A 9,378-nucleotide genomic window follows, 5' to 3' on the forward strand; every position below is an offset into this window, starting at 1 on the left:
CCTCAGAAAAATACTTTATGAGAGCTTTTATACTTTTATAAAGCTGTCTATAATGAAAATTAATTAACTAAGGATTTTTTTGCCCTGTTAGGGTGTGGCCGAGTTATCCGGAGTGCCGGGTTATCGAGAGCCGAGTTTTCGAGGTTCTACTGTATATATAAATTAAAGTTTATTTAATTTAAGTTTATTGTAAAATAAAGTTTATAAATAATATGTAATTATAAAAATAATTATTAGAATATTTTGATTTTTTATAATGAAATTTGATTAATGAAAAGAAAATGTTAGTAAAAGTGTTTCAAAATAATAAATCAAATAAAATTCTTTGTCATTCATCTAAAGAAGCTTACAATGAATATGCATTTTAAACATTTTCTATTAATCTATGTAAAAAATATTGCTTGCTTTAACATACTATTTTAACATATTTCAATGAATTAAATGTTTATATAAATATTATTTGTTTTAAAAAATTTATTGGTCGTTTTGTAAATCTCCTTTAGATTATTTTATTAATTTTAAAGGAATATATTTTTTAAATTCAGTGAAAGTTAATACTGCACTTATTTTAATTGGGTTAAAGTATATATTAAATTTCTTTCTTTTTTTGAATTGTTTTGTATGAAAAATAGGTCTATGAATAGAAGAATATCCTAATTTATTATTTTTTAAACATTATTTTAAAAGCAGATAAACATTTTATAATATATTATTGTTTAAATTATAAAATCACTTGATTAGTAAATAAAATTATTGCAAACATATATATAAAGAAAGAAATTTATATTTATTAACAAATATACTAATTTAATATTTGATAAAGTAAGATAAAATTATTGCATTCAATTAGTTTATTTATTAATAATTGCAACAATTATTGTTTATTAATCTGTTAATCGACTTTTTTAAATTTTAATTAAACTTGTAGACCATTAGATAAATTTTTTTTGTTTAATTAGTTTTTCCACTTGATTAAATGGAAAGAATAGTTCATTATAATTTATATCCCATCATAATATTAGTGGTTTTGTATGATTATGGCTAAGCAACAATTAAACTAATTTACAAATTTTTATTCTTCTATTATTATAATATATCTTAAGTCTTTACAAATAATTATCCAGTAATTGTTTGTATTGTTTCTTAATTTAAATATCTTTCAGTATAATTTATAATACATTTTTAAATATTAAAACTAAATAAGACAGAGAACGCTTTCAAGATATAAGCTGTTTTATATTATTTGACAAAAAGGAAATAGGAATTTTCAATAATAACACATATTGTTGTTATCAAATTATTGCTATACTTGGTATGACTTCCATGATAAATATATAAATCAGTTTTATTTTTTTTATGTACAGTAGTTTTAATTTTATATCACATACTTAAATTTAATATTTCTAACTAACTTTCGCAATGTCATTATCATGCAACTTTCAGGAAATTTTTATTTAAGAAATTGTAAAATTCTTTAAATAAAATAAAATTATTAAAAAGTTTAAAAGAAAAAAAAACTTTTTTTTATATTAAAGACTTCAGATTCATATTTTTATCTGATTAGTATCAGTTTCCTATCACAATATTAATTCAGAAAGAAAAAAATGTATAATTATGAAATGTTATTTGGCATAAAATCATTACATTCAGTAGTAAAATGAACTTTTAGTGACAGTCTTTTGATATAATAAGAAATTCTATGTATTTGCAAGTTTACTTGTAGGAAATATATCTAAAAAATATTTGCTTATTTGTGAATGTTTTTTCCTATATTATTCAAATTAGTCATTTGTAAATATTGATTGTTTTTGTCTTTTTGTCCATCTTTGAGTCAGAAATCATCATGAAATCATTCAAAAAGCAATGATAGTAGAATTACTTGATAAATCTGTTCATACATGTAAAGGTATACTTGGCTGAGATGATTTGCTATTTATATAGCCTAAATTATTAAGTACAATTCAATTGATAACCTTCAGTAGCATCATTTACTGAATAGAATTTTCCTGTGTGCTCTTAATAAACTTTAATTTCTGGTAAACACTTTGATTTTTATATGATTCATGTGGAATAACTTCATTCATACACATATAAGGGGTGTTCAAATGAAAGTGATTTAAGGTGTGTATCCATGAGATGCATAGGGACAGAAATGAGACAGATACATAGATAGAAAAAACAATATTTAATGAGTGAAATGCATACAAAGTTTGTTAAAAGAAATCACCCATGGCGTTTAGGCAGGCGTCCCATTGCTTAGGAAGGTTACGAATTCCGTCTGTGAAGAACGATGTCGGTTGATCATGGAACCAGTTCAGAACTGCAGCCTTTATGTCATCGTCAGAGTGAAATCGTTGACCCATTAGACTTTTCTTCAGCAGTCCAAAGATGTGATAGTTGCAAGGCGACAGATCTGGACTGTAAGCTGGATGTTCCAGGACTTCCCACTTTTTATGGGCCAGTGCCTCGACACACACCTTGGCGACATGTGGCCTTGCATTGTCGTGCAGAATGATGACACCTGACGACAGCATATGAGGATGTTTGTTTTTGATAGTCTTATGCAGCTTATCAAGTGTTTGGGTGTACCGTTGGGCATTGATGGAGACATTCAGCTCCTTAAACTCCAGTAATAGGGGTCCCTGCATGTCAAAAAATGCTGTCAACATCACCTTTCCGCCTGACTTCTGAGTTTTGAATTTTTGGGGCCTAGGTGAGCTGGGATGTTTCCATTGCATGCTGACGGACTTCCCTTCCAGTTGGAAGTGGTGACACCAGGTTTCATCCCAGAAAGTCATCACCGTCATCCCTGTAGCGCAACAAATACTGTAAACTTAGGCCCATTCGCTGTTTCTTGTGGTGTTCAGACAGAAGTTTGTTGCGGGGTACCCATTGGCAACAAACTTTTTGATACTTCAGAATGTTAGTGACAGTATTGTTGACCGTTTCCGTTGGAACCTTTTACTTCTTTTGGGCGTTCCCAATTTTTTGGCGTTGGTTTTCCTTTGTTTGCGTTTTCATTTTCGTTATTCGGTTTTTGTTTCCCACTTTTTTTTGCTTGCCCGGGCTGGGGCTTTTCTTTTTTTGTTTTGGTTAACCTTTTTGGCCCCCTTTTTCCCGTTGGGTTTGGCCCCCCCCTTTTCCCGTACACAGCCAGCGTTCTGCGATGAATATCCACCGGCTTAAACCCTTTCAGTGTTAAAAACTTAATTACAGCTCTCTGATCCGTTTTGGACGCAGTTGCATTCATACCAGCCATTTTTAAATGAATGCCACGTCTTTATGAATGAAGTTATCACAAATCTGGTTGTGCACGTGCATGCATGGCACATAAGCCTTCACTATTGCATTTGTTTCACGAAAATACATTGAAAACTGTTTGCATGTGATGCTTTGAATCACTTTCATTTGAACACGCCTCGTACATATCTAAAACACAGATGACTATGTACATATAACTGTTCACATGTAGTATAGAGAGGATGAGTTGGCATCTTGTAATTTTGGGATTTGTGGAGAAGATGTTGCCAATTCTCCCGGACTCATTGGATGACTTCTGGAATTTGGCAAAAAAATTTTACATTCTCAAACTCCTAAAATTGAGGCTTATTCTTTCTGTAATTTACTCAACATGATGGTCAGCTTTTGGGTTATATACTAAAACATTAAAGAATAGGAGATGACATTTTGATATTGTTGAGAGCAAAAAACTTCAAATCTTTCAAAATGTTTTATTTCTAGAATGAAAAGCTAATGAAATTCTGAAATCTTCAGAAGTGGCAAGCTTGGGGTGCATAATGCCCCACGCTATGGCATTAAAATTAATCGGAGACCTGTAATTCTTATGAAAACTCAGTATGTATATATACATCATATTGAATATTAGTTGTTTTAATGATTAAATTTTGTTGTAAGTAAATTAAACATTTTGTTAATTAACTTAAATACATAGAGTGGATGTCACGCCAAACTGATTCAAGAGAAAAATTCACATAAAGAGGCGTTACAGAACATTTTAAGAAATGTTTTAATCCTGCGAGCACTTTCGATATATTTATAAACATTGTCTTTAGGCAGAACTGGAATAAAATAGGTTTTCAAACAAGTTTTTAAATTGGAACAAAAATGGCATTAGCCGCTGAGAACATAACAAGTTTAAAGATAAAGTATTAGATTTAAAATACACGTAATAGTGTCGCACATGCATCTTACTGCACAGAGAACAAGAACAGTGTTAGCCATTTAGAATATAACAAAACTTAGAATATTAGATTTAAATTTGCATAACATCATCGTGCATGCATCTTACAGTGCAGAAAACAGGAACGGCAATTAGCCATTTTTAACAAAAGATTTAAAAATAATAAAACATTGTCATGCATGCACCTTACTGTGCAGAGAAGGTAGGGGTATAGAAACAGAGCTAATGCAGGTGTTTTAGCTGTTTGTATAGATTTATCCAAATCCCGGGCAACTCAAGGGTGAGAGAGTTGCAAGGAGACAGCAGTGTGGTGAAGAGGACCTCTCAAATGTACACCAAATTCCATTCCTCACAGCACCTGAACATCACCACACAGCCCCAAAGTGGGATGGGGTGGTGGTGTANAGAGGCGTTACAGAACATTTTAAGAAATGTTTTAATCCTGCGAGCACTTTCGATATATTTATAAACATTGTCTTTAGGCAGAACTGGAATAAAATAGGTTTTCAAACAAGTTTTTAAATTGGAACAAAAATGGCATTAGCTGCTGAGAACATAACAAGTTTAAAGATAAAGTATTAGATTTAAAATACGCACATGCACCTTACTGTGCAGAGAACAAGAACAGTGTTAGCCATTTAGAATATAACAAAACTTAGAATATTAAATTTAAATTTTCATAACATCATCGCGCATGCATCTTACAGTGCAGAAAACAGGAACGGCAATTAGCCATTTTTAACAAAAGGTTTAAAAATAATAAAACATTGTCATGCATGCACCTTACTGTGCAGAGAAGGTAGGGATATAGAAACAGAGCTAATGCAGGTGTTTTAGCTGTTTGTGTAGACTTATCCAAATTCCGGGCAACTCAAAGGTGGGAGAGTTGCAAGGAGACAGCAGTGTGGTGAAGAGGGCCTCCCAAATGTACACCAAATTCCATTCCTCACAGCACCTGAACATCACCACACAGCCCCAAAGTGGGATGTGGTGGTGCTGTACAACCATCTTGGACAGTTTGGTGTCACATTCATTCATTCATTCATTATTTTANTTGAATGATATGAATTTTTTTCGGTTGTGACCCGTAAATAATTGTTTTAGATCTTAAAGAAACTATGGTAAAATTCACCCTTTACGCGCAGAATTTCGACTTACTGCGAGAGAACATATTTTGAAAATACTTAAGTTTACTCAATTTTGAAAAATATCTCTATGAGAATTTCTTTGGATTTTGTTCTGACCTTCAAAAATGGCGATTTCTTCAGACACTATCCAGTGGGTTCAATATCGATTTAGAAGAATTTGAAAAGTATTTAAAGGGCACAGTTAAGTTCTAGAGATGGGCGAATACTCGAACACTAGAAAGTATTCGAGATCTTTCGAATATCTCATTAATTAAAACAATTCAAATATGTACTACAAATACCTCTAATATCGCTTCATACGTACTAATAGTAAGGGTTGCTAGATAAACATTTTGCCTTCTACTAAGAGGACCTATTTTAAGCAAGCCCACAATGGTGGTGGGGAATGGGCCCAACATATCCGGACGGATCACCTCCCCCTCCGAAAAATCCTGGAGTTGTTTCGACCTGTCCGGATTCGATTCCCAATCCATATAACAAGTTGCCAACTTAACCGCTCGGCCGCTCGGCCGTTCGGCCATCAAATAAAAATTTGATAATAAAAATATATTTTTTATTTTATAAATGATAAAACATTTAACAGTATATTTTAGAAATGATTTAATTTTTTTAAATAACATATTCTGGAGCGCATTATAATTTTTCCATTTAAATCAATGGTAGTTTTAGTATCGATTAAGAAAGTTTGCGTTTTTAGTTAATGTTTTAATATCATATTATATTCATAAATCAGGAGGATGGACGTATAATATTATAGTTTTGAATTATGAAACTACAGAACTATGTCAAACATATCAATGAAATGATATTGATACTGTGATGAATGATATTGTACTGAGAATACCGTAGATGTACAGTACTGTACATTCATTAATCAGTACAAGAATAAAAAATAAAAAAAACACTATACATCATCTGCGAATTACGTAAAAATGTAGAAACAGTATATTATATTACCAGGAAAAGTTGTTTCAATTATTCCAAAACAAAGGACACTTTTTCCTTTGTAATAAAGGGGCAGTCCATTAATTACGTGTACAATTTAAGGGGGAGAGGGGTCACGAAAAGTACATCATTGTACACGATGGGGAGAGGGGTCCGGGCATTGTCTACGTGGACTTTTTAGTGATATTAGTGGCATACAAATTTGGGGGGTTAAAAATGGCTCCAAAACTATTTACATAGTTAATATACGGCACCAAAGATTTGTTTAGTATGGGTCGATGGATACGGCAACGCAACATATGAGCGATCTGCTAAGAGGGGATGTCTTCCGGAAGGATTTTCTCTGCAGACAATTTGTCTCTATTCAGATGTTAGACACGTGAAGAAACGCGGAGAACTTCACGTGGCCTGCTCGTTAACCTACAACCAATTATTTTCGGTGGTTTTATTCACTTGCCCACCGAGGGTCGCAAGAAAGATTAATTTAAGTAACTTTGATGCCAAATTTTATTACCTGCAATTATAAAATATCGTAAAATAAATTGAATTTTAACATAATCAAATAAAATCACATGTTAAGATATTAAAAATGAACGAAAATTCCGTCTATTAATAAGTCAAATGTTCTAGGAATACAGTATTCACAAGATAATTTCACAACTCACGGAAAATACATAAATGATGATGATCAATTCTATGAACATATATACTGTATATATATATATAATTCTATAATATAAATTTTTGTTATTCAATTAATAAGAATTGAGGAAAATATTCTATTTCGAGAGAATTATAAATTAATTTTTTTTTTCAGTTGGGAAAGTACTGTACATACATTTTTTAAATGGTTTTATGGAATGATTACAAAAATTCTCTTATCTGATATGACATAATTAAAATATCCCTGTAACATATAATGTTACTTAAATCTTCTTTTATTTTTTTATGAAATAAAGCTGATTACAGTTACTTTTTTTATTATACTGTACAGTAATTTATAAACCTGCTGCAATAGAATATAAGGTTTAAACTATCCTCCTCTTCCTTTTTTAATACATGGTCAATGACCTTTTCCTTATCCCACGATTAAATCTATATGAGTTCTATATATGCTGTTTACTCATCTATGAAAAAATTTAGAAGACTTTTTCATAGATGAGTAAACAGTTATATGAAGTAGTAAAGGTCGGTTAAACAGGCCTACATAGAATTTTCTATAGTTTGGGAGTATAATTAGGCCTATAATATTACACAAATTCTATATTTTTAACAATTTTTGTACACGATAAAGTAATAAATAATGGAACGAATGATAGTAAAATAATTACACATTCGTATTGCAATATAAATTCATTTAAGTTTCATTGTCATTGTCACACATTGTTGCGATGTCGCGCCGCGTTGCGTAACGTTGTACTATACTGTACTTAATTTTTATCGCTTATTTTCCGTATATTATATTATATATGTGTCCCACTCGGCTCAAAATTTATTAAACAATTCAGTTACAACGCATTTCAATGTTACAAGATGATTATTATTTGTATTTTTAAGTAAACGCGACGCGCGAACTGCGACCTCTTTGCGACGCGACGCGAAGCGAACTACTTACTTTATGCAATAAATAATAATAATGTATTTCTTGCACATCCGTTAAAAATACTTAAATTTGATATAATATAAACATATAAATCTACATTTTACAAATCATTTCCTATTCATGGTTGCGAAATCGCGTAGCTCTACGCGATGCGATATCGCGAAGACGAATCGCTAGAAGATACAATTTCTTTAATACATTATTATTCTTACTGCGATGAAATATATATTTTTAAATATATAAATGATCAAATTATCATTTTTATTAGCTTAATAAATTCGAAATTTATTTAAGAAATTAATTTAAAAACCGCATAGATAATGTTTTTACTTAAAGGAAGTGATAATACTTCCTGTTTGACGTCATCTCCTGCTAAGTGGAGGTCACGTGTAGAAGAGAACTTTAATTCTTTTCCTCATGTTAAAAGTGTGTCGTATGTTTACTGACGTTTGTGTTTCGTTTATTAATTGAAATTAAGGTCGTTTTACATTAGCCAATTTACATGCTGTAATTGGTGAAAGCTTTGATTTTGCTAAATTACTTGAAATGGGAAAGGTGTAGAATATCTTTGCTATTTTCTCAGATGACACTCACTCAGTTAAAATCCTGCCAGTGGGATAATTGGTTAGTATACAAAATTTAACATTCTTTACTTATATATTTTATCATAGGCAACCTCCATTCTTTATATGTATTTCTAATTTAAATCCCTTGATGCTTGATTTTATATGATTTTTCAGGATTAAAACTTGTTTAAAAGTCTTGATCCTGTTCTAAATTAGAGAATATCCTTTAAAATACTTCAGAATACAATTTTAAATGTATATAACCATCAAAATTACATTATGTCAGTTTAAAGTTTATAATTGGAAAGAATGTAAGCTGATATTTTCAGCACTTACAGCATACACATAAATAAAGAAGCCTGTTTAAGCATGTAATTATTCTTTTATTACTTACCGTAGTGGCATACTTGAATACCACATTTTAAAATATGTAAATGGTATTTATACTTAATGAAATTGATTTATTATTGTTTACTTTGTTGTGTTATGTTCAGCCTCATTTGGTATATACTCTAATAATAATACAAGTAGTTTATATGTTATGTCTCATTTAGCATGTAATTATAAATTATAGACTCAGCTTTGTTTCTTGTAGTAATTTTTATTAAGTAAATAATAATATAAATCTTAATATCTATACAATGAGAAAACATGATCCAGACAAAACAGATATGTGCTCTGGAGCCTTTCTGTAACATATATTAAATTATCTTCATTTTTAACAATAAAAATGAAAATAATTTTCATCATTTGGTATGCATGAAATATTGAAGAATTATAGTTTACTTATAACATTTGCATTAATTTTGTATAGATTTTTTATGATATTTCATGAATAGGAAGTCTTTACACATACCAGACAATGTGATTCATATAATTTAGCTATTGAAGTTATAATAATAATAAATATATTTA

General features: G+C 30.4%; 1 protein-coding gene across 3 annotated transcripts in view; it reads left to right on the forward strand.

Annotated features, from left to right (window-relative positions):
* Nucleotides 1-9,378, forward strand: part of LOC111636607 (phospholipase D2-like) — an 85,854-nt gene that overhangs the window by 13,840 nt on the left and 62,636 nt on the right. Inside the window, exon 2 of one of the 3 annotated variants that reach the window (XM_023381890.1) lies at nucleotides 3,742-3,855. The gene's annotated coding sequence lies outside the window, so the exon portion shown is untranslated. Of the gene's footprint in view, nucleotides 1-3,741; nucleotides 3,856-8,256; nucleotides 8,522-9,378 lie in introns of those variants that run through there. The other 2 variants (XM_023381888.1, XM_023381891.1) reach the window with 2 other exon arrangements.

Source organism: Centruroides sculpturatus, unplaced genomic scaffold (assembly GCF_000671375.1).
Source record: "Centruroides sculpturatus isolate CEXI.00-Female unplaced genomic scaffold, Cexi_2.0 scaffold678, whole genome shotgun sequence".
Classification (NCBI taxonomy): Eukaryota; Metazoa; Arthropoda; class Arachnida; order Scorpiones; family Buthidae; genus Centruroides; species Centruroides sculpturatus.